At 37.8% G+C, this 23,193-nt stretch overlaps 1 protein-coding gene and 1 long non-coding RNA gene across 9 annotated transcripts in view; one reads left to right on the top strand and one right to left on the bottom strand.

Annotated features, from left to right (window-relative positions):
* The window catches only part of LOC118973472 (uncharacterized), an 87,870-nt gene extending 71,721 nt beyond the window's left edge, over nucleotides 1-16,149 (bottom strand). Inside the window, exons 1-3 of one of the 3 annotated variants that reach the window (XR_012129047.1) lie at nucleotides 8,579-16,149; nucleotides 7,751-7,868; nucleotides 5,162-5,332 (exon numbers count right to left, since the gene is read on the bottom strand). This is a non-coding gene — a long non-coding RNA (uncharacterized lncRNA). Of the gene's footprint in view, nucleotides 1-4,874; nucleotides 5,333-7,750; nucleotides 7,869-8,578 lie in introns of those variants that run through there. The other 2 variants (XR_012129045.1, XR_005062841.2) reach the window with 2 other exon arrangements.
* TMCC1 (transmembrane and coiled-coil domain family 1) overlaps nucleotides 1-23,193 on the top strand; it is a 374,903-nt gene that overhangs the window by 32,651 nt on the left and 319,059 nt on the right. The window lies entirely within an intron of this gene.

Genomic DNA, 23,193 nt, shown 5'->3' with positions numbered 1-23,193 from the left:
CTTCTTTTTCAGGATTGCTTTGGCTATTCGGGGTCTTTGGTGTTTCCATATGAATTTTTGAATTATTTGTTCCAATTCATTGAAGAATGTTGCTGGTAATTTGAGAGGGATTGCATCAAATTTGTATATTGCTTTCGGCAGGATGGCCATTTTGACGATATTAATTCTTCCTAGCCATGAGCATGGGATGAGTTTCCATTTATTAGTGTCCCCTTTAATTTCTCTTAAGAGTGACTTGTAGTTTTCAGAGTATAAGTCTTTCACTTCCTTGGTTAGGTTTATTCCTAGGTATTTTATTCTTTTTGATGCAATGGTGAATGGAATTGTTTTCCTGATTTCTCTTTCTATTGATTCGTTGTTAGTGTATAGGAAAGCTACAGATTTCTGTGTGTTGATTTTGTATCCTGCAACTTTGCTGTATTCCGATATCAGTTCTAGTAGTTTTGGAGTGGAGTCTTTAGGGTTTTTTATGTACAGTATCATATCATCTGCAAATAGTGACAGTTTAACTTCTTCTTTACCAATCTGGATTCCTTGTATTTCTTTGTTTTGTCTGATTGCCGTGGCTAGGACCTCCAGTACTATGTTGAAAAACAGTGGGGAGAGTGGGCATCCCTGTCTGGTTCCCGATCTCAGTGGAAATGCTTTCAGCTTCTCGCTGTTCAGTATAATGCTGGCTGTGGGTTTATCATATATGGCCTTTATTATGTTGAGGTACTTGCCCTCTATTCCCATTTTGCTGAGAGTTTTTATCATGAATGGATGTTGAATTTTGTCAAATGCTTTTTCAGCATCTATGGAGATGATCATGTGGTTTTTGTCTTTCTTTTTGTTGATGTGGTGGATGATGTTGATGGATTTTCGAATGTTGTACCATCCTTGCATCCCTGGGATGAACCCCACTTGGTCATGGTGTATGATCCTTTTGATATACTGTTGAATTCTGTTTGCTAATATTTTATTGAGTATTTTTGCATCTACATTCATCAGGGATATTGGTCTGTAATTTTCTTTTTTGGTGGGGTCTTTTCCTGGTTTTGGTATTAGGGTGATGTTGGCTTCATAGAATGAGTTTGGGAGTATTCCCTCTTCTTCTATTTTGTGGAACACTTTAAGGAGAATGGGTATTATGTCTTCTCTGTGTGTCTGATAAAATTCCGAGGTAAATCCGTCCGGCCCCGGGGTTTTGTTCTTGGGTAGTTTTTTGATTACTGTTTCAATTTCTTTGCTTGTAATTGGTTTGTTTAACTTTTGTGTTTCTTCCTTGGTCAGTCTTGGGAGGTTGTATTTTTCTAGGAAGTTGTCCATTTCTTCTAGGTTTTCCAGCTTGTTGGCATATAGGTTTTCATAGTAGTCTTTAATAATTCTTTGTATTTCTGTGGAGTCTGTCGTGATTTTTCCATTCTCATTTCTGATTATGTTGATTTGTGTTGACTCTCTTTTTCTCTTAATAAGTTGGGCTAGAGGCTTATCTATTTTGTTTATTTTCTCAAAGAACCAGCTCTTGGTTTCGTTGATTTTTGCTATTGTTTTATTCTTCTCAATTTTGTTTATGTCTTCTCTGATCTTTATTATGTCCCTCCTGCTGACTTTAGGCCTCATTTGTTCTTCTTTTTCCAGTTTTAATAATTGTGATGTTAGACTATTCATTTGGGATTGTTCTTCCTTCTTCAAGTGTGCCTGGATTGCTATATACTTTCCTCTTAAGACTGCTTTCGCTGCATCCCACAGAAGTTGGGGCTTAGTGTTGTTGTTGTCATTTGTTTCTATATATTCCTTGATCTCTATTTTGATTTGTTCATTGATCCATTGATTATTTAGTAGCATGTTGTTAAGCCTCCATGTGTTTGTGAGCCTTTTTGTTTTCTTTGTAGAATTTATTTCTACTTTCATACCTTTGTGGTCTGAAAAATTGGTTGGTAGAATTTCAATATTGTGGAATTTACTGAGGCTCTTTTTGTGAGCTAGTATGTGGTCTATTCTGGAGAATGTTCCATGTGCACTTGAGAAGAATGTATATCCTGTTGCTTTTGGATGTAAAGTTCTATAGATGTCTATTAGGTCCATCTGTTCTAGTGTGTTGTTCAGTGCCTGTGTGTCTTTACTTATTTTCTGCCCGGTGGATCTATCCTTTGGGGTGAGTGGTGTGTTGAAGTCTCCTACAATGAATGCATTGCAGTCTATTTCCCTCTTTAGTTCTGTTAGTATTTGCTTCACATATGCTGGTGCTCCTGTATTGGGTGCATATATATTTAGAATGGTTATATCCTCTTGTTGGACTAAGCCCTTTATCATTATGTAGTGGCCTTCTTTATCTCTTGTTACTTTCTTTGTTTTGAAGTCTATTTTGTCTGATATTAGTACTGCAACCCCTGCTTTCTTCTCACTGTTGTTTGCCTGAAATATGTTTTTCCATCCCTTGACTTTTAGTCTATGCTTATCTTTGGGTTTAAGGTGAGTTTCTTGTAAGCAGCATATAGATGGGTCTTGCTTTTTTATCCATTCTATTACTCTATGTCTTTTGATTGGTGCATTAAGTCCATTTACATTTAGGGTGACTATTGAAAGATATGTACTTATTGCCATTGCAGGCTTTAGATTCGTGGTTACCAAAGGTTCAAGGTTAGCTTCTTTAGTATCTTACTGCCTAACTTAGCTCGCTTATTGAGCTGTTATATACACTGTCTGGAGAGTCTTTTCTTCTCTCCCTTCTTATTCCTCCTCCTCCATTCTTCATATGTTGTGTGTTTTGTTCTGTGCTCTTTTTAGGGGTGCTCCCATCTAGAGCAGTCCCTGTAGGATGCCCTGTAGAGGTGGTTTGTGGGAAGCAAATTCCCTCAGCTTTTGCTTGTCTGGGAATTGTTTGATCCCACCATCATATTTAAATGATAGTCGTGCTGGATACCGTATCCTTGGTTCAAGGCCCTTCTGTTTCATTGCATTAAGTATATCATGCCATTCTCTTCTGGCCTGTAGGGTTTCTGTTGAGAAGTCTGATGTTAGCCTGATTGGTTTTCCTTTATAGGTGACCTTTTTCTCTCTAGCTGCCTTTAAAACTCTTTCCTTGTCCTTGATCCTTGCCATTTTAATTATTATGTGTCTTGGTGTTGTCCTCCTTGGATCCTTTCTGTTGGGGGTTCTGTATAATTCCATGGTCTGTTCGATTATTTTCTCCCCCAGTTTGGGGAAGTTTTCAGCAATTATTTCTTCAAAGACACTTTCTATCCCTTTTCCTCTTTCTTCCTCTTCTGGTATCCCTATAATACGAATGTTTTTCCTTTTGTATTGGTCACATATTTCTCTTAGTGTTGTTTCATTCCTGGAGATCCTTTTATCTCTCTCTCTGTCAGCTTCTATACGTTCCTGTTCTCTGGCTTCTATTCCTTCAATGGCCTCTTGCATCTTATCCATTCTGCTTATAAATCCTTACAGGGATTGTTTCACTTCTGTGATCTCTTTCCTGACATCTGTGATCTCCTTCCGGACTTCATCCCACTGCTCTTGCATTTTTCTCTGCATCTCATCCCACTGCTCTTGCATTTTTCTCTGCATCTCATCCCATTGCTCTTGCATTTTTTTCTGCATCTCTGTCAGCATGTTCATGATTTTTATTTTGAATTCTTTTTCAGGAGGACTAGTTAGGTCTGTCTCCTTCTCAGGTGTTGTCTCTGTGATCTTTGTCTGCCTGTAGTTTTGCCTTTTCATGGTGATAGAGATAGTTTGCAGAGCTGGTACAAGTGACCGCTGGAAGAGCTTCCCTTCTTGTTGGTTTGTAGCCTTTTCCTGGGAGAATAGCGACCTCTAGTGGCTTGTGCTGGGCAGCTGTGCGCAGACAGGGCTTCTGCTTCCTACCCAGTTGCTTTGGGGTTTATCTCCGCTGTTGCTGTGGGCTTGGCCTGGCTGGGGCTGTTCCTCCAAAATGGTGGAGCCCCGTTGGAGGGGGAGCAGCCAGGAGACTATTTATCTCCGTAAGGGGCCTCTGTGCTCCCTGCTGCCCAGGGGGTTAGAGTGCCCAGAGATCCCCAGATTCCCTGCCTCTGGTCTAAGTGACCTGTCCTGCCCCTTTAAGATTTCCAAAAAGCACTCTCCAAACCAAAACAACAACAGCAGCAATAAGAGAGGGAACAGAAAGAAAGAGAAAAAAAAAAAAGGAAAAAAAAAGGAAAAAACAAGCGATTTTTTTTTTTTTTTTTTTTTTTGTCCTCAGGTGCCGGTCCCAGGCACCCGCTCACTGGTCCTGCTGCCCTGTCTCCCTAGCACCAGGGTCCCTGTCCTTTCAAGGCTTCCAAAAAGCACCCACCCACCGGTCCCGCAGGGAAGGAACGCTCAATATTCTTTGTCCTCTGGCACTGGTCCCACGCACCCGCTCACCAGTCCCGCCGCCCTGCCTCCCTAGCACCGGGGTCCCTGTCCCTTCAAGGCTTCCAAAAAGCACTCGGCAAAAAGAGAGAAAAAAAAGGGGAAAAACGCGCGATTTCTTCCGTCCTCAGGTGCTGGTCTCAGGCACCCACCCACCGGTCCCACAGGGAAAAATGCGGGATATTCTTTGTCCTCAGGTGCCGGTCCCAGGCACCCGCTCACCAGTCCCGCCGCCCTGCCTCCCTAGCACCGGGGTCCCTGTCCCTTTTAGGCTTCCAAAAAGCACTCGCAGAAAAGAGAAAAAAAAAAGGGGAAAAACGCGCGATTTCCTCTGTCCTCAAGTGCCGGTCTCAGGCACCCGTCCACCGGTCCCGCAGGGAAAAACGGGGGATATTCTTTGTCCTCAGGCGCCGGTCCCAGCCACCCGCTCACCAGTCCCGCCACCGTGCCTCCCTAGCACTGGGGTCCCCATCCCTTCAAGGCTTCCAAAAAGCGCTCGCCCAAAAGAGAAAAAAAAAAAAAGGGGAAAAACGCGCGACCTCCTCCGTCCTCAGGCACCGGTCTCAGGCACCCGCCCCCAGGTCTCGCAGGGAGAAACGCCGGATATTCTTTGTCCTCCGGCGCCGTTCCCAGGCACCTCCTCACCGGTCCCGCCACCCTGCCTCCCCAGCAACGGGGGCCCGTCCCTCTAAGGCTTCCAAAAAGCGCTCGCCAAAAAAAAAACCGCTCCGGTTTCTCTCCACCCGCCGGGAGCCGGGGGGAGGGGCGCTCGGGTCCCGCCGGGCTGGAGCTTGTATCTTACCCCCTTCACAAGGCGCTGGGTTCTTGCAGGTGTGGATGTGGTCTGGATGTTGTCCTGTGTCCTGTGGTCTCTATGTTAGGAAGATTTTTCTTTATTATATTTTCATAGCTCTATGTGTTTTTGGGAGGAGATTTCCACTGCTCTACTCACGCCGCCATCTTGGCTCCGCCCCTATATTTTAATTTTAAACATTTTTTGAATAGGAATACACAGTGTTGAGAAATGAAAATAATTTCCCTTTAATCTCTGATGCTCAGCCCCCTGTTCTTCATCTTAGAAACAACCATTTTCACGAATATTTTTGTGTGTATATCCTTTCAGATATTTTACATGTGTGTGTGTGTGTTCTGTATTTATTTATATCCCACCTTCTAAAAATTTAAATGGAGGTTTACTATGCAAACAGTTCCACACCTTGCTTTTTTTTCCTCATAAAATAAATTACTACTTATAAATTTGTGTCTTTTTTTTTTATCAGCTGTAGAGTGTTCTGTGTCATATATTTGGCATAGTTTTATTTCTTGGGTTTCCCATGAGCCCACACAACATAAAGACAACTAGTACTAGTCTGAGACCACTAACAAATCTTGGCCTCAATCTGGTATTTATTTCCACTAATTTTAAGTTCCATTATTTTCCAGGGATAGATATAAAGTTGTATCACTTAGGATATATTCAATTGTAAATGACAGTAACAGAATATCTAACAGTGACTTAAACAGTAAAGACTGAAATTGTCTCACATAAACAGAAGCAAGGAGGTAATTAAGGGCTAGTTCAGTAACTGGGTAGTATTTCCCAGATTTTTTCCCTCCTTAACTCTGTTATTCTCAGTATGTTGGCTTTTCAGTTTCCCCAAGTAGCCTCATGGTTCTAGGATGGCTGCTTCAGCTCTAAGCTGCACAGTCAACCGAATTTGAAGAAAAGAAATGAAGGGCAAAATATTTTTTCTATTGGGAAGGCTTTGTCATTTTAAATGGGAAGAAAATAATTCCCTGGTCTCCTGATCAGTGTTGCATGAACTGTAGTGTGTGTAAGACTGACCAAGGGAGCTTGTTCAAGTGCAAATTCTTGGGATCCACTGACAGATTCTGAAATCTACACTGAGAGTTTGTATTTCTGACATGCTCCCACATGATGCTGATGCTTTGGGTCAGCAAGCCACTGTTGAGGAACTGTAAGCGCCCGTCTCTTTACATTTCACTGGGGGTCATGTGGCTGTCCCTGACCCCAGGCATATCTGGGAAAGTGATTACCTGACAAGAGAATATGACTGCCATAGTTGGCTTCAAGTTATCACAAGTCATCTCTTGGCCTTGGGCATGTTACCCACCTGAACAAAATGTTAGTTCAGATGAATGAGGAAGGAGGGGGAAATGGCTGTTGGGGTGACAAAACAGTACTTTTCTATTGCAAATAATGCTTCAGTGAATATTCATGCTCCAAAGAAGAGGTAGGTGTAATTAAATTTTTAGAGATATTTCCAAATTGAGCTCTGAAGAGTTGAAATCATTTTGCATTCCCATCAGCAATCTATGAGAGTACTTGTTTCCTCACACTCCTTAAAATTGGATGTGTTATCAAATATTTTGATCTTTGCTGCTCTAATAGGTCTGATGGTATCACATTATAGATTTAATTTACTTTGCTCTTTATGAGTGAGGTTGGAGATCTTTTTATCTATAGAAACATTTGTCTTTAATTTTCTATGAACCAGCCATTGAAAAGACTTTGGTTCTTTTTTTGTTAATTGATTGTTTTTTTTCTTTATGAATTTGTAGGATCCGTTTATGTTTTGAAATCAGCCTGTTACAATATGTGTTGCAAATACCTTTTCCCGGTTTGTTCTAAATTTGGTTTGCTTGCTTATTTTGTCATAAAGCACAGTGTGATTATACAGGATTGAAGTTCTGCTTTTGTCAAGCTAGTTGGATCTAGATCTTGAATAATGGTATAATTCACATGCTTACCAAAAATTCTGTTAGTGATGGGAAGGTTATCTAATATGTTGCAATCAAAGAAAATCAAAGCAGTCTACACAGGATGAAATATGAAAGTAGCAAAATTGGTGTGATAGAAATGTAAGGCCCTGCTTTTTAACAGAAATGATCTAATCCAAAATACAGATTGACCCTTGTTTGAACTATGTTGGTCCACCTATATGTGGATTTTTTTCAATAAATATATTGGAATTTTTTTTTGAAATTTTTGACACTTGGAAAAAACATTTTCTTTTTTTCTAGCTTACTATATTGTAAGACTACAGTATATAATACATCTAACATACAAATATGTATTTAATGTTTGTATTATCAGTAAGGCTTCTGGTCAACAGTAGGCTATTAGGTCTTTGGGGAGACAAAAGCTATATGCAGATTTCTTACACCCCTAGCCCCCACATTGTGCAGGGATCAACTGTAGTTTGTTTTCATTTGAAAGCCACCGTAATCTAAGTAGTTGTATGATGTGGCTGTGGAAAGAGGCTAATATTGATTAACATTTATAGATAGATTGTGCTAGATTAAAAGAAGTAATGGTCCCTCTTTTCTTGTACTGTTTTATTACATCCGGAATACTGTGTCCACTTACCCACACATGATCTTTCTTGTCTTTCCCAGTTCTTTAAGATTTTCTAATCTCAAGGAATTTTATTCCTTAGTGCTAATATTGGTAATTAAAAATCTTGTTGACTTCAGCTCCTTAGTAACTGGTGAACAAAAAAATGAAATGTTTGTCAACCAGCAAGAGAATATAATGCTAAAAAAGTGGTTTTTAAACAAATGTATAAAGTCGAAAAGTGGAATAGTAGATATATACATGGAATTTCATTTTTATTTTATTTATATTTTTATTTTACCCTAGAGCATCTCTTAAGACTAGTCTTTCAAGGGCATAATTTGGAATATGTTACCCTTAAGGATTGGTAGAGAGTTTATAATTTTACACTACAATATAAAAAGTAGAGGTTGCCATAGTGTAGAAGGCAGGAGCTTGTATGGCAGAACTAGGTGTCATTGTCAGCTCTGCCACTTGCTGTGTGTCATGGGAAATTAAACAATGAGATTTAATTTTTTCATTTGCTATTGGGGGCAGTATCTACCTTTCAGAGTTGCATACACTGGAAATAATTTATCCTAAGCTTAATGCTTGACACAAAGATGGTACAAAATTAATACTAATTATTATTAGTAACAATTATTTTAACATTTCTTGAATTTGGGGGTCTTCTATTTATACATGCTCAGCAAGGTAAGCTGGGAGATTATATCAACAAATCCATTTGTATCTTCAAGCTTTACAAATATAAATTAGGAATTAATTACTTGTGTGTGGGTTTTTCCACACCACCACCAGTTGTCCAGTTCTGTGACACCATCTCAGTGTCCAGTAGTTTAATTCAATTCTGATACTACGTACCTGGAGTTACTGTCAGGTCCTAGTTAAAGTGCTTAGTTCCTCAAGACTGCCTCCATGGTAGATACCAATTGCAAGTCCTGGGCCACCTGTACTTGTATCCAACTGCACTATAAATTGGAGGTTCACCTGACCCCTTCCTCAGGTTTAATAATTCACTGGGATGACTCACAGAACTTGGGAAAAACATGTTTACAGGTTTGCAATTATGGGGATGTCTCCAGGCACACCACCTTCCCGCTACCTCAGTGTGTTCACCTATCCGGAAGCATACTAAGCTCCATTGTTTAGGGGCTTTTGTGGAGGTTGTGTTACTTAGGAATGATTGGTTAAATCATGACATTGGTGTAAGTCAGTCTCCAACCTCTCTCCCTTCCCCAGCCTGGGGGTGGGGCCTGAGAGTGCCAACCCCCCAATCACGTGGCTTCTTCTGGTAACCAGCTCCCATCCTGAAGCAATTTAGGGTTCCACCAAGAGTCACTCATTAGCATGAATTCAGGTATGGCTGAAAAGGACTTGTTAAAAATAACAAAAGATACTCCTATCAGTCACGGAATTTAATGCCAAGGGTTTTAGGAGCTCTGTGCTGGGAACTGAGGACAAGACCAACTATGTGTTTTGTATCATACCACACTACTATTACATAAGACTAGGTTTTGTTTTTAGAGCAGAGGGCTGAGTTTCAGAACATTAAGTATTGAATTCCCCCTAGGACGTTGATATGTTTCTTTATTGGGCCATGGTGCTTAACCATCCTTATTCTTGGTAATGTAAATATCATTTGAGATCCTTAGATGAAAGGTGCCATTGAAACAGCTGAATAACAATATTCCTGAGGGGTCTTTGTCAGATTCCAGTATCGTTTCTCTTTCTGCCTAGACTTTTGTCCTCAGATGGCTGTGCTCTAATCCTGACAGAGCTCCTTCTTTAGACTGGTATGACAAAAACAGATCATTTTTCCAACAGGAATAAGGCTTGTTTTTTTCCTTAAACTATTGGGTCATACAGTTTGGGTAGAGATGTTTTTTGATAATCTTAATCTTTTAATGGTGAACAACAGCAGGTGAATTTTCATGATCAGGACAAGAAGGGTAAATTTGCAATTCCAGGTTCTTTACTGGAGCTTTTTTTCACTACTTGCTTTTTAAAAACATGTTTGTTAGAGTTGTGGACACTGTTGTCCTAATGCAGAAGTTTCCTTAGAATGTAAATCTGATGTTTTAAGTGCTTTTAAACATATATGTGAAGTATCTTGATGTACATAGTGCCTAGTAGAGTTCTTCTTAACATATTAGGTACTCAGTAAATACCTGTTGCTCTTCTAGGGGTTAGAAGCCTCAGTTCTAGCCTTTGCAACCAACTACCTGTGTAACTTAATTGGTCTCATTTCTCATCTTTGTAATCATTGGAATCCCTTCTAGCTCTGACTCAATTCAGTGACTTCATTCATTCTTAGCCTTATTTTTATTTTTGAAGTTTTTTATTAAGGTATGATTGATATACACTCTTATGAAGTTTCACATGAAAAAACAATGTGGTTACTACATTTACCCATATTATCAAGTCCCCACCCCATTGCATTCACTGTCCATCAGTGCAGCAAGATGCCACAGATTCACTGTGTGCCTTCTCTGTGCTACACTGTTCTCCCCGTGATCCCCCACACCATGTGTACCAAATATAATACCCCTCAATCCCCTTCTCCCTTCCTCACCACCCACCATCCCACACCCCTCCCTTTTGGTAACCACTAGTTCATTCTTGGAGTCTCTGAGTCTTCTGCTGTTTTGTTCCTTCAGTTATTCTTCATTGTTATACTCCACAAATGAGGGAAATCATTTGGCATTTGTTTTTTCTCCGCGTGGCTTATTTCACTGAGCATAATGGCATAATGTCCTCCAGCTCCACCCATGTTATTGCAGATGGTAGGATTTGTTTCTTTCTTATTCTTAGCCTTATTTTTAAAAATTTAGTTTCAGTGTGGCCTTGAAGTCTATTTTTTTGAAAACAAGCAAACACAGAGTCCGCAGATAGGCTGAATTGGGAAGTGTTGTGAAATTACCCTCTGTGGCTTCAGCTGTTTGCTTGGCAATATGTTCTTTCTATGCCTTGGTGGACTTACTTAGATTTCTCTATTCACACAGATGGGACTAGGTATATATCGACAAGTAGATTTCTTAGCACCCACCTGAAGAAGATGGAGTGGGGGCTTCATAGATGACTGATCATTTTTCTAGTCATATATATCTCTAAATGGTACCCTGTGTAGTGTAATTATAGTTCAGTCTCAGATCAATACTATTTAAGCTGTTTTTAAAAAAAGTTTCAGGTTGTCCTTAATTTCTTCCTGTTCTTGGCCTTTATGTTGATCAACAAATGTATATTTTACTTCTGAAATGTTTCTTCTTCATTGAGCCTTTAAGATATTCATTTGTTCACTCATTCACTCTTTCATTTATTCTGACACATTCATTGAGCCCCCGATAGATGCTAAGCACTGTATAAGGTACTGGGGATATAGTGGTAAATAAGATCTACTTCCTGTCCTTATGGAGTTTATAATCCAAGCTTTCATTATTTCCCCTGTACCCTCTTTGAGTTACTATGATAGCCATTCTTATCTTTCCTGTTTTTGCATATAATACTTATTTTAAGAAGTTTAGGGATAATAGAAATGTCTAACAGTGAAGGTGGGAAACTCCCTCCCTGTATTCTCATCCACCAAACACACTACTGATAAAAATTTGACAGCATTTCTCTAGGTTTTTTAAAAAACATATAGCCAAAACTTTCTAACACATCTTGTTGCCTTTATTCCCTTTCCTATCTATGTATTATAAGTATTACCAGAGATAGCTTAGTAAAAAATTGTGTTGTTAGTCCTTAGCTCAAAAACCCATCAGTGTTTCTGTCACCCACAGAATGTAGTTTAAGCACGTTAGCATGGCAGTTAAAACCTGTTAAGATTTAGTCCCCATATGCCTTATTTCTCCAGAAACTTTCCCAGAAGTGACCTTTCCACAAAGGTAAATGAAAATCTCTTAAATGTGTGCTGCATTGGTGTCCCCCATGTGACAGATACTGCTCTGAATAGAGGAGACAGATTGGTGTAAGAACAGTAACAGTTTATTAGACTCCTGGGGGGCTTGCCCTACCCCACTCACCTTGGTTATAGCAGAATAAAGATGTACGTTACAGGAGTATTCTTAAAATTCATGTGGAAAAGTGTAGGGAAATTGAAACAATCTGAAATTCCATGCCATAGGGATAATTACTATTAAAGTTTTTGGAATTACCTTTCCATACATGTCTCTTTAAAAAAATATGCACATGTAGATATATAAATATAACATAGTTATATAAGTAGGATAGTACTGTAATGTTTTTCTTTTGCTTCAGACATAGATTTTTGAGATTTCTATGTCAATAAGAGATCATTGTTCAAAACAGTTTATTTCAAGAGCTTACAGGAGCATATATTTCTGCCTGGGAGAGTAAGAAGCTAGTCTGACCTCTCTGACCTTTCAGATTAGAATAGATGCTGCTCCTCTGGGCTTTACAGATGGATGTTCAGTCTGTCTTTGCCCTTACCTCATTCTATTGTTTATCTAAATACCCTGCATCTATCTCTTTATATTCCTTAGGCCTAATACAGTGTCCGACACATAGTAGACATTTCAGTGTTTGCTGACTGGATCAATGACCGTATGAAAGTCTTTGGTAAAGTAAGATGGTTTGCCATGAAGAACTTGCTGCATGTATTATTTAAAAAGATTTATCTCTTTTGCTTTGATTATTTATTTACCAAATAAACTTTTGGCATTATTTCATTTTACCAAGAGGATTCTACTGCTGAGATAAGAAGGTACTGACTAATCTAGTTGACAGTTATAATTCTGATTATAAATTAATTAAAATGTGAATGCTATGGGACAGATAGGTATGAGAATTTGGATAATATGAACTGTTTTTCCCCAGAGTGTAATGATCACTTTAGATAAGGTAGTATTCAGCTTCTATTTAGGCAGAGGTATAGGTGTGGTGTGAATAAAAGACTGGATTCAGCTTTGACAGTGCCACTTAATAGTTGTGAGATCTTAGGCAAGTCCCTTAACCATTTTAGGATTTAGTTTCATTATTCAGTGAATAAATGGCTGCTCAGAGCTAGTCCAATTCTAAAATTTTGCACCTGTGAACTCAGATCCACACTTTATCTCAGTCCATTGAGACCAAATCTACACACTATTCACTTTCTCAATCTAGACATGCAAATGGCCAGAAGTTAAGGTGAGGGAGTATAGTGCCTTAGAACACTCTTAGAAAAACTACAGAATGAAGCAAGAGGTTGAAATATGATCATTTTTAGAGGGGTGTGAACCTGAGAACTTCTTTTGCATTCTTTGCATTATTTCACAACCAGTTCTAGATAAAACAGTTTTCTCTTTTGAGAATGAGGATATGGTGTTTGGGGATGGAGAGGATATTGATTTGGTTCTTAGGTTTTCTAGCTTTATTCTGGGTGATTTACTGAGCTAGGCTTGGTTCTGCCCTGTTTCCTTATTCTCTTTTCTCACCCAATAGAAGAATCTCAAGATACGATCTGATTGTCTGTGAGGCACAAAGGTTAGATCGATGATAGAACAGAGTTGGTAGACCTGTTTTTCTTACTGATTTTGAGATACCAAAAGACATTACTTTACTGCTCCATGCTCAGTTCTCTTTACTAAAAGACAAAAATGTGACTCTTCTTACATCATTTGCTTTGGGATAATGACAAATTTCTTTGGAATGCCTTTTATTAAATCTCATTTTAAAAAAGTGAGGTATTTTCAGTAAATGCACAGATCTAAGATGTAATGAATTTTTACATATGCATATAGCTATGTCTGTATAATTGTAGCCACCAGTCAGATCAAGATATAGATCTTTCTTCCTCCAGAAAGTTCCTTAATGTGCCTTTCCAGGTGATACCCTTTCTTTGAGCACTAGGGGTGCTTTATTATTCATATTAAGAAGCCAGTGAAAATAAATTTGACATTTTTTATGTTTCCTCAGTGACTTAGATCTTGAATACTGTAATAAAGTCTGATCTATAGAATGTAAGGTCTTTAGCCTTTTAAAAATAGATAAGGCATAATTGTGTTAAAATGCTTTTCTAATGAAATCGTAACCCAGGGTGCAGGGGGAATAGTTTTACATTGATAAATACATTGGCAATATTGTTTACCGGCATTTTCTTTTCTGTATAGACTTTTTCCTGGAAGTTGTTGAATTGTCTGAAAGTACTTTTATTTGGAAAGTTGTGCATAAGTAGGAAAAGGAAAAGTTACTTTGCGAAATGAATGATGAGCTTGTTTCAGTTCTGTGAATTCTGTACTTCCTTTACTTTTTTTTCTAAGCCACTTCTGTGTGAATCTTTCTCTAGTTCTGTGGTGCTGCTTTAGCCTACCTCATACTTAAGCTGTTATGTGATCTTGTTTACTAATTTATATATCTCTATCTATGTTTTTTGTTTTAGAAGTTTTAGATTTATGGAAAGCTAAGCAAAGACTGTACAGGAAGTTCCTGTATACCATGTTCCCATTTTCCCTATTGTTAACTTGTTTTATTAGTTTTATTGAGGGGTATTTCACATTCCTTAAAATTTACCCATATAAAGTATAGTTACGGTGGCTTTTAGTATATTCACAGAGTTGTACAACCATCATCACAGTCTAATTCCAGAATATTTTCATCATCCCCAAAAGAAGAAACTCTGTACTCATTTAGCAGTCATTCCCCATTCTGTCCCCATGCCACCTGCCCTGCACTAGCCTTAGATAACCACTTATCTACTTTTTGTCTCTTTGGATTTGCTTATTCTGGACATTTTATATAAATGAACTATATAATATGTGGTCTTTTGTGACTGGCTTCCTTCATTTAGCATGTTCTTAGGGGATATCCATTCTGTAGCACATACCAGTTCTCTTTTTAATTACCAAATAATATTCCATGTATGGACATACTACATATCCACCTGTCAGCTGACTTAAATTGATTTCATTTTTTGGCTATTATGAACAATGCTGCTAAGAACATTTATGTATGTTTTTGTGTAGACTCTATTTATGTGCCTAGAAATGGAATTGCTAAGTCCTATGGTAACTCTTATGTTTAGCGTTTTGAGGAACTGCCTGCCTGGGCCATTTTACATTCCCACCAGCAATATATGAGGGTTCCAGTTTCTCCATATATTCTTCAGAACTTGTTCTATTGTCTGTCATTTAGTCCTCCTAGTGTGTGTAGCTTTTGATTTGCCTTTCTCTAAATGGTTTGTGATGTTGAGCTTCTTTTCATGTGTTTATTGGTCAGCTGTGTATCTCTTTTTGAGAAATGTCTATTCAAATTCTTCCCATTTCTTAATTGGGTTATCTTAATTGTATTTTAAGTCTTGTTTTATCAATGAGATTATAAGTCACTTGAAAGATTATAAATCAGTTGAAAGGTTCTAGCCTTAAGTAATAATTCTTTAAATAATAACCCTTAAGTGTTTCTATTCACCTTCATTCCCTCTCCCACTTCTCTCAAAGCTCTAAAAAGCTGTCACACAGGTCAGTCTAATAATAAACACACTTGGTTTACCTTTCCCTGTTGTTTGACTACGATAAAAGATAAAGATGGTTGGAAAAGCATGTCTCTTCGAATCATAGTCTACACATTCCTAGGTTAGAGGAGTAAAATTTTTTTAAAATGCTTTTTTTTTTATTAGAAGCGTATTTACTGTTTTGTTACAAGCCTCCACCACTATACTTAATATATTGTGAACAGATTTCCATCCATATAATAATTTGTAGAGTTAAATTTTGACATCAATGCATGAAATATCTATTTCTTTTTTTTTCCTGTGTATTTTTTTTATTAAAGTATAACTGATATACAATCTTATGTTCAGGTTTCACATGAGCAACATTGTGGTTACTACATTTTCGCTGTTATTAAGTCCCCACCACCCACCCCCATTACAGTCACGGTGCATCAGCATAGTAAGATGCTATAGAGCACAGTCTTCTCTGTGCTATACTTCCTTCCCTGTACCCCTCCTATATTATGTGTGCTAATCTTAATGACCCTTAATCCCCTTCTCCTTCCCCAGTCCCTTTCCCTTTGGTAACTGTTAGTCCATTCTTGGGTTCTGTGAGTCTGCTGCTGTTTTGTTCCTTCAGTTTTTGCTTTGCTGTTATACTCCACAGATGAATGAAATAATTTGATACTTGTCTTTCTCTGGCTGGCTTATGAAATATTTATTTCTATACATGGTTCTTAATTAGGAGTAATGGATTCCTGAAGGTAGAAGGGTGAAAATGTTTAAATTGTTTAACATATGTATTTTTCAAGTCATTGGGTTTTTTGGCTTGATTAAATCAACTACTGGTAATTATTAACTGCTTTGCCTTATGTCGTGAAGTACCTGGTTTGGTGCCTAAAATAGGTTTTTTCAGTTGTCCTTGGTGATGGGTCGATTAAAAACTGTACAATTGCCCTGATGTAGGGAGATAAACTTCCAGGTACCTTCATGATCATGGAGTCGGGATTATGGTATGATGGTAATTAATGGAAAATTTGAAGTCTCTTGGAAAGTTTAACATTTATTGAGCACTAACTGTGTGTCAGGCACTATAAAGGGAGAAAAAAAAATAAATGAACAAAGTCCTAGGATGTGTTTGTTTTTCAGGCGGGAAAGGGGAGGGAGGCAGTGCCAAATTATGCTAGAGGAAAGAAGTCCAAAGGTAATTTTCCTAAAACATTAATTTGTTTTTATGGTTTATCTTATACTTAAGTTATTTGCATTTCCATGTTTGTTTCATAGTAACTTATTTGCTTAAATACATTTTTAATATTTTAACAATTTAATATTTTAATATTTAAAGTTAAATATTATAAAAATAGATTGTGAATACTTTGCAATGTGGCAAAATGAAGGAAATTATACTATGGGGAAGTCAAAATCTCAGTAAAATTTTTTGAGTATGGACTACAAGATTGTTTTGTTCCTTCAGATTGCCACTATATTTATCAGATTATTTTTCCAACAGGGTACCATGTACTATATTTACATTATATTACTGTTTTGGCAGTATGAGAAGAAATAATGAAAATTTTTTGCAGATATATATATTTTAAGCATGTATAAGATTCTTTATAAGATAGTCTGTTACTTAAAGTGAAAAGTCATTAGAACTATCAGAAAAAAATGTTAATTGGACCAGTTCTTATGAGTAAGAAAGCCTTTTCTTTCCTACAAATATGTTGTAGGAAGCAGTCAGGCAGAACGGTAATTTGGGTCTTGTACGTTGTAATCCATTAACTATTTTTTTCAACCCCCTGATCTTTACACATGTTTACAGGTGTTGAAATATGAGAACATCAGGAAAAAAATTTTAATGCTGAAAACATTTTCTTTTTATGAGAGTATATGTAGAATGAGAGATTACACTGAAAATGATCCTTAAAGTCCTGTAATTCTTTGATTTGGTTCTAATTCTTCAGTATGTCTGAAAGCTGTTAATGGTTTGCTGAGATACCGTGGAGGATGTTGTACAGAAAGTTGTGATAGTAATTTTGAAAAACTTATCACCACTTAAAGAGCCAGCTGTGGTAGCATAGTCAGAAGATTTAAGTTCCAGTTCTGCTGCTTGCAGGCTGTGTGACCTTTAGTATGTCACTAAAGCCTCATTTTCCTCATCTTTAAATGTAGTTAATAGAACAGCAAGGACCTCACAGGATTGTTGTGAAGATCAAATGAGATCAATGTGTTAAGAAGTTCTTTGAAACCACAATATGCTGTACGATTATGAGGTGGTGCTGTAAAAGAGGTCTCTAAATCTGTAACAAACAATAGTTTCATGTTACTAGCTTTTGTCTTCAATTTAGGGATTTTCCTACTTCCTATAAATTTGTTTATAATTAGGCTCCTTTCTAACCAGATTGAGCAAAAAACTGTGAGTGGCAAGAACCTCCCATGTAAAAGGGTACCCAGAGCAATGAAGAACACCTGTTACCATGTTCCTGGTGGAAACAAGATGCTGCTGCCAGTGTCTGTGCAGGGGCCCAGCGTTTCCTAAAATAAGCTTTGTTTTGTTTTGTTTTTTAAACAAAGCTAATGTTTATGTTGTGCTTACTGTATACCAGGCCCTGTTTTAAGTGTTTTGTATTTAATTTTCATAATGACTTCATAGGGCTAGGCAGTGTTGTGACCCATGAGGAAATTGAAGATTAACAGATTCCTTACGGTGGTTGATGCTCAACACTCTGAAACCTTTGCTTTTGGGTAGAGCTCAGCCTTGTTATGGTCATACTTCACACAATTGCATTATCACCACATCTTTGTGAAAGATTACTTCTGTTAGCTTTCAGCAATATGTTATTGTAAATTTTATCTTTCATTAACTCCAGAAGGCTGGACGGACCTTGGGAGAATAAAGGTCCAGGAGTAGTGTTTTGTTCCAACTCTATTCTGAGTTAGAGCAATTTGTAACAGGTGGCAGGTGTTAGTCAGGCTGTAGTATTTCATATATCCCCTGCTTATCAATTCTAAGAGGATGTTTTAATGTTTTGAAATTATGTGTATTAAATATGGTAGCACTTCCTCTCAAAAAGCTGCTGTTCAAGTAAGATGCGCCTTTTAAACAATTGATGATGTCTGAAATTAAGAAAATAGAGTAATGTTTAGTCCATTTGAATTTATTTTTTAGTTAACACCCATTATCAGTGTGCCATTCTTGGCCCATATACATAGACTTTGCATGTTCTGTACTGACAGCTAGATAGTATTTTAGCCAGTCAGTGTGGGAGTTGCTATGGGTTCTGAGACTCAACTTTGTATTCTCACTCTTCTTTTTAGACTTCCTGTAAAATTTTTTGGTAACTCATGACAGAAGTACCTCACCTACATGGTTTGCCTTACCAGCTGCTGCTACTAGTGGATCAGCTAGTTGAGGGGAAAGTTAGCAGATAATTTCACTGGAGGTGAGGCTGAAGTTAAAACTCCAAAGTCCAAGGGGGGTTAATATTACTTGGATAAATTTAAAACATTGTTTTATTTTGTGAACCCTCCTCTACCCCATCCTTACACCTATTCTACTAGTAATCAGTTCTCTATCTCTGTAGTTTTGTCATTTTGAGGATGCTATGTTAAGTGGAATAATGTATAATCCTTTGAGACTGGCGTTATTTCATTCACTAAGCATAATGCCCTTGAGATCTATCCAAGTCGTTAAGTGTACAATATCAATTATTCTTCCTTTTTGTTGCTAAATAGTACTCCCTGGGATGGATGTACCAGAGTTTGTTTAAATATTCACTTATTGAGGGACGTTCACATTATTTCCAATTTTTGGTATTATCAGTAACGCTGCTATGAACATTTGTGTGCAAGGTTTTATGGACCATATGTTTTCATTTCTCTGGCATGAATGCCCATGAGTGGGATGGCCAGGATGTATGGTAACTGCATATTTAATTTCATAAATCCTGCCAAATTTTTCCATGACTGTACCATCTTAACATTCCCACCAGGAATGTGAGACTACTAATTTTTTTAACTGCTTGCTCAATCTTCTATCATAGAAATGCTGATAGGTGCCAAAAATTTAAGAAAAATGTATGTGTGAGAAAAATCATAAAATGAAAGGTCTATACATTGACATAGTTATTTTAGCAGAATGTAGTTTCAGGAGAATAAAATTGTAGTTGCTTTGCATTGTTTGCTTTGGCAGTCTTTTGTTGATCTTGTTTGAAGAGATGAATAACTTTGAAGGAGGTAGGTTTGTCACTAACTTCATGCTAACTCATTTGGCCATTTTGGAATGTAAATAACCGGTGTTTCTTAATTTATGTAATTTCTCTAGAAATGTGTGTCTTTTCCTAAATTGTTAATCATTTCTGATACTATGCCTGTGTTTATAATAGGATGGCTTAACATTTTTTCATTCATTTGCCTATTTATTTTGTCATGAATTATACATACCCACTGTTTTTGTGACTTAGAATTGTTGAAACACTACTGAAAACTGTTTGCTTACCATCAAAATAGTCGATTCCCCCAAGCAACCATATCCAGACCCAGGCTTTACTCAGTCACTGTGAAATAGCATGGGGTTTTTTAGGCCAAGGAAGCTATCCAAGAATTTTGTGAATAAGTCTGAGGATTGACCTTGCCAGAATTCACAGGGAAGATGTCTTTCTTCTTGTTCTGTATGGTGGAAGAGGGATTTTCATCCAAACATTGCCCTGATTTCTTCTTTTCCCACTGAACTTTTTTATTATGTCTAGAGATTTTTTAACTTCTTTAAATGTTATTTTTTTGTAGACTTTTATTTTCAGTAATTTATCTTGAGATAAGTTGAGTAATAAGAGGCTCAGATTTCAAGACAAGCCAGGAATTTGTCTTTGCTTTGGGACTTGACAATGAGGTATAAAGTAATACTAGTAATTTTGTTATGGAAACTGAAATCAAAGATTTAAGATTGCTTTATTTTACAGGAGTTTGATAGTTTCCTCCTGTAAGTGGGAAGAAGGCCTATGATGAATAAACTTCATTTTCCCTGCTAAAGGGACTTTGCTGAAGGAAATTAAATATAGTAAGGATCATGATGATGGGAGCATGATCTGGTATCGGATATTTTGTGATTGTTGACAACTGGACTTTGACTTAGGCAGTCTAGACCATTTTTGATGAATATGGTTCTGAACATGGTTCATGCATTGTTCATTCATGTATAATGTTTTTATTGAACTCAGCCATTGGAGATACAACGTGAAGCATAAGTAACCTGACATGGTATCATCCGCCATGGCACCTGTGGTCTGGTGGAAAAGATAGACAATTATTATGAAAAGTTAAACTACAACTGTGGCAGTGGTATAAGTGATGGTATTGGTGAAATTTGACCAGGTTAGAAAATGCATCCTCAAGAAATGATACTTTTGTGCTATGATTTGAAAGAATAGGTATTAACTTGCAAAGAGAGGGGGAATGGTTGTTTAGGCAGAAGGAACAGTAGGTGCAAAAGGCCTTGTGGTAGAAGGGAAAATGGTGAAATGAAGGACCTCATTCAGGCTAGTGTGGCCTGAGAGTGAGAGCAAGAGGGAGAAGGAATATCATTTAAGATGGAGAGAGAGGCCTGCCCTTGCAGGTGTTCTTTTTTTTGTTTGTTTTTTGTTTCGTTAATATACAATCACATGAGCAACATGGTGGTTACTAGATTCCCTCCATTATCAAGTCCCCACCACATACCCCATTGTAGTCACTGTCCATCAGCATAGTAAGATGCTATAGAGTCATAATTTGTCTTCTCTGTGCTATACTGCCTTCCCCATGACCCCTGCACCCCATGTTATCTGTGCTAATCATAATGCCCCTTATTCCCTTTCTCCCTCCCTTCCCCCCCCCCTCCCCAGTCCCTTTCCCTTTGGCAACTGTTAGTCTATTCTTGGGTTCTGTGAGTCTGCTGCTGTTTTGCTCCTTCAGTTTTTGCTTTGTTCTTATGCTCCAACGATGAGTGAAATTATTTAGTACTTGTCTTTCTCCACCTGGCTTATTTCACTGAGCATAATACCGTGTAGCTCCATCCATGTTGTTGCAAATGGTATGATATGTTTTCTTCTTATGGCTGAATAATATTCCATTGTGCATATGTACCACATCTTTTTTTTTTTTTGAGAGGGCATCTCTCATATTTATTGATCAAATGGTTGTTAACAACAATAAAATTCAGTATAGGGGGGTCAATGCTCAATGTACAATCATTAATCCATCTCAAGCCTAATTCTCGTCAGTCTCCAATCTTCTGAAGCATAACGAACAAGTTCTTACATGGTGAACGAATTCTTACAGAGTGAATAAATTCTTACATGGTGAACAGTACAAGGGCAGTCATCACAGAAACTTTCGGTTTTGATCATGCAATATGACCTATAAACCATCAGGTCAAATATGAATATTCATTTGATTTTTGTACTTGATTTATATGTTGATCCCACATTTCTCCTATTATTATTATTATTTTTATTTTTAATAAAATGCTGAAGTGGTAGGTAGATGCAAGATAAAGGTAGAAAACATAGTTTAGTGCTGTAAGAAGGCAAATGTAGATGATCAGATGATCAGGTGTGTGCCTATGGACTAAGTATTAATCCAGGCTAGACAAGGGCAGCAAGACATCCACGGATGCAGAAGATTTCTCTCAAAGCAGGGGGGGTGAGGTTCTGAGTCTCACCTCTGTTGATCCCCAAATTCTCACCTGATGGCCCCCCTGCGACTGTGCCTGTCTTAGGTTGTTCCTCCCTTGAGGAATCTTACCCGTCTCTGGCTAACCAGTCATCTTCCGGGGCCATACAGGGAAATGTAAAGTTGGTAAGTGAGAGAGAAGCCATATTGTTTGCAAAGGTTAGCTTTTTATGTACCACATCTTTTTTATCCATTCATCTACTCATGGACACTTAGGTTGCTTCCATTTCTTGGCTATTGTAAATAGTGCTGTGATAAACATAGGGGTGCATAAGTCTTTTTGAAACTGGGCTCCTGTATTCTTAGGGTAAATTCCTAGGAGTGGAAATCCTGGATCAAATGGTACTTCAATTTTTAGTTTTTTGAGGAACCTCCATATTGCTTTCCGCAATGGTTGAACTAATTTACATTCCCAGCAGCAGTGCAGGAGGGTTCCCCTTTCTCCACAACCTTGCCAACATTGGTTGTTGTTTGTCTTTTGGATGGCAGCCATCCTTACTGCTGTGAGGTGATATCTCATTGTGGTTTTAATTTGCATTTCTCTGATGACAAGCGATGTGGAGCATCTTTTCATGTGTCTGTTGGCCATCTGAATTTATCCTTTAGAGAACTGTCTGCTCAGCTCCTCTGCCTATTTTTGAATTGGATTATTTGCTTTTTGTTTGTTGAGGTGCATGAGCTCTTTATATATTTTGGATGTCAACCCTTTTTCGGAGCTGTCATTTATGAATATATTCTCCCATATTGTAGGATACCTTTTTCTTCTATTGGTGGTGTCCTTTGCTGTACAGAAGCTTTTCAGGTTGATATAGTCCTACTTGTTCATTTTTGCTTTTGTTTCCCTTGCCTGGGGAAATATGTTCAAGAAGAGGTCACTAATATTTATGTCTAAAAGATTTTTGCCTATGTTTTTTTCTAACAGTTTTATGGTTTCATGACTTACAATCAAGTATTTGATCCATTTCAAATTTACTTTTGTGTATGGGGTTACACAGTGATCCAGTTTCATTCTCTTACATGTAGCTGTCCAGTTTTGCCAGCACCATCTGTTGAACAGACTGTCATTTCCCCATTGTATATCCATGGCTCCTTTATCGAATATTAATTGACCTTATATGTTTGGGTTAATGTTTGGAGTCTCTTTTCTGTTCCATTGGTCTGTGGCTCTGTTCTTGTGCCAGTACCAAATTGTCTTGATTACTGTGGCTTTGTAGGAGAGCTTGAAGTTGGGGAGTGAGATCCCCCCAACTTTATTCTTCCTTCTCAGGATTGCTTTGGCTATTTGGGGTCTTTGGTGGTTCCATATGAATGTCTGAACTATTTGTTCCAGTATGTTGAAGAATGCTGT

Source organism: Manis javanica, chromosome 3 (genome assembly GCF_040802235.1).
Source record: "Manis javanica isolate MJ-LG chromosome 3, MJ_LKY, whole genome shotgun sequence".
NCBI lineage: Eukaryota > Metazoa > Chordata > Mammalia > Pholidota > Manidae > Manis > Manis javanica.
Note: the sequence above shows the minus strand (reverse complement) of the source record. Positions and strands in the feature narration are given on the sequence as shown.